The sequence below is a fragment of the Ictalurus furcatus genome, chromosome 2, assembly GCF_023375685.1.
Source record: "Ictalurus furcatus strain D&B chromosome 2, Billie_1.0, whole genome shotgun sequence".
Classification (NCBI taxonomy): domain Eukaryota; kingdom Metazoa; phylum Chordata; class Actinopteri; order Siluriformes; family Ictaluridae; genus Ictalurus; species Ictalurus furcatus.
The window spans coordinates 4,725,536-4,728,229 of record NC_071256.1 but is presented as its reverse complement, the minus strand read 5'-3'; the positions used below and the strand labels follow the sequence as shown (position 1 = coordinate 4,728,229).

The 2,694-nt window shown below is 44.8% G+C and overlaps 1 protein-coding gene across 1 annotated transcript in view; it reads left to right on the top strand.

Annotated features, from left to right (window-relative positions):
* Positions 1–886, top strand: part of lyrm2 (LYR motif containing 2) — a 2,370-nt gene extending 1,484 nt beyond the window's left edge. Inside the window, exon 3 of the mRNA XM_053644163.1 lies at positions 1–886. This exon is cut by the window's left edge and continues 455 nt beyond it. The gene's annotated coding sequence lies outside the window, so the exon portion shown is untranslated.
* Positions 887–2,694: the final 1,808 nt, after the last annotated feature.

Here is a 2,694-nt window from a genome sequence, read left to right as displayed (position 1 = left end):
ACTATAATGCGCTACAAAAGAGACGTGAAGGAGAAGGTAAGCGGATAACAGACGGATCCACGTGGCTGGTGACGATGGAGGAGTTTCTCTGGCTCCATTTCGCTGTAATCGTTAATGAAAGTAGAGTAAAACGGTCCATCAAGGAACGACCGAAGTAGTCGAATTTTTTTAAAAAAATTAACGCATATTCAGGCCAAGACGCGTCATGTGACATCATTACGACGCGCGTTCGGTCAAAGCCCTCTTCGATTCATCTGCGTCGAACACGAGTACAGCTAAAAGCCCTCGTTTACCAACACATCACCGCGAAAGTGCGATCTCTTCAAGTAGTTCTCCCTCAAACAAAGCACAAGAAGAACGCCACAAATTGCATCTCAAATTCTGAAAAAAGCCGCAGTGAATTCAAACACTTTTGGACGCAACGATGACGACAAACTCTGTACGGACTGATTTAAAAAGAAATAAATAAAGAAATAAATACACAAAGCACAGTGAACGCTGTTAATGCAGCCCAAAAAAATAAATAAAAGCAGTAAGCCACTTTAGCCTTACGTCTGGGACAAGAGTGCATTGTAAACTGCTTTTGTACATTAAAAACAAAAAAAAAAGCACACACAATTAATCATCATATCATATTTATTGAACATAAAAAAACTAAACGCATTGATATTAATTATTCCACATCAGCGACTGAGGAGAAATCTGAGGAGGGTTTGGTATGATTAGTATGCCGTGTGATGCACAGGGGGTCACAAAAGTCTCCATACGTAGAGGAAATTAAGACATTTATTGACTTATTTATTTAATTTTTTAAGCAAAATATCTCCGGGGTTCAATTCCCGCCTCCGCTCTATGTTCTCCCCGTGCTTCAGGGGTTTCCCCCGGGTACTCCGGGTTCCTCCCCCAGTCCGAAGACATGCGTCGTAGGTTTGATTGAGCGTTCCCAAATTGTCTGTAGTACGCAATCGTGTACTGCGATGTGTTGGCACCCCATCCCGGGTGTCCCCCGTGTTCCCTGGGATAGGCTCCCAGTGACCCTGTGTAGCATAAGCGTTATAGATGGATATTTTTTCAGATGGGTTTTGAAACACCTTTTACAGAAGAACATATTGGAATCGTTCTCACGGCTGGATCGGGAAGCTGTCACAAGGTTGCGATGGACTTTAACAGGAAACACGGCGAGCACATCACACACACACACACACACACGACACTGCTGCCAAACTTATTAACAAATTCAAAAAGACCGGAAGTGTCGCGGACCGACCGAGAAGAACCGGACGTGTACGAACAGTCTGCTGACGGAGGCACAACCGACGTGGTGCGGGCAACACACTCCCCTGCGTATGGAGACTTTTTGGACACCCTGTCGTATGCCTTCTGGATCACAGCCCCAGTAATCAAGGTCTTCCTGATCATCTCCCTCAGGTGTGTTCGCAACACAACAGAGTGAATATGTGGATCGTCTGTGGGTTCAAGACAGTAGTTTGTGACACCAGCCTCACAACACAGTTCTTTTTAAGTCTCGAGGTAAGTTTAATCCGGCTACGAAAGAAACCCGAATACTAGCTCAATTAAATATCGTGTTTCGTCGGGTTAAGACGTTCGTCGGGGTAGCTTCTCAATCATTTGGATGATTTCAGATTTAGCTGGGGAAATGCAGACAAAAAGAAGAGAGACATTGTACAAAACGGTCAACTCGATTAAAAACATACAAACACGGAGCAGGAATCGGCGTGGCCTCAGTACAGAGAAACGTGTCGAACAAAACATTCAAAGCCCTTCAGTTTCATGTTCTATTCACGTTTTTCTTCCCTTACTCTATCCTCTCCGCCTGTGTAGTAGAAACATAAAGTTAAAACAGGAGCGTACATCATTTTAACTCGTACTGGCACCGATAATCAGTCAATGATAAATAGTTCGAGACCCAGGCAGCAGCATACGGTGAACAGTGTAGATGTTTAAGAAGAAGAAGAAGAACACTCCTAGTGACCCTTGTACTAGGGATGAGTACTTCTCGAACAGCTTATACAACTTATTAGCTTTTAAACTCCTAGGACAAACTGCTACAAGTTTGATTGACAGCCAGTGTATCGACAGAATTTTTTTTACAGTGTAAACAGTGCTTTTAACCACATCCATGCCCGTCCAGCGTCTTGTCTTTCAGTCACGTCACATGCGCGTGCCGCAAAATCCACGACGAACCGACGCCCGGCAACACGCAAACTGTAGGAGAACTGTAGATCACGTACACTGCCTTTGCATAAGTGTGCACATTTTGCAGTGGAGATCAGCTAAAGGAAAGTCAGAGACGCAACCAGGAAACCATGGGGTGACTCTCGGTACGCTTCCACCACGGGGATGGTGTTCTCCGGGCTGGAGTTCTGCCAAACGGAGCCCGGAAATGTTTCTTCTCATCAGACCAGAGGACCAGATTTAGAGGTTTCACACCAAGTCTATCACCATTTTAATCCCAACGAGATCGATTCCGGTTCAACACTACAAAATGCGGGAAAAGTTCACGGGGAGTGAATACTTATGCAAGGCGCCGTATATAGATGGATATATAGATAGTAAAGGCGGCTGGACCCGCGTTCGAATCCGAAGAACATTTCACTAATCGTTCAAACCAACGACGCTTTTTTTGGTCGCGCAATAGAAAAGATGTTCGCAGACAAGAACCACGGCGACAAC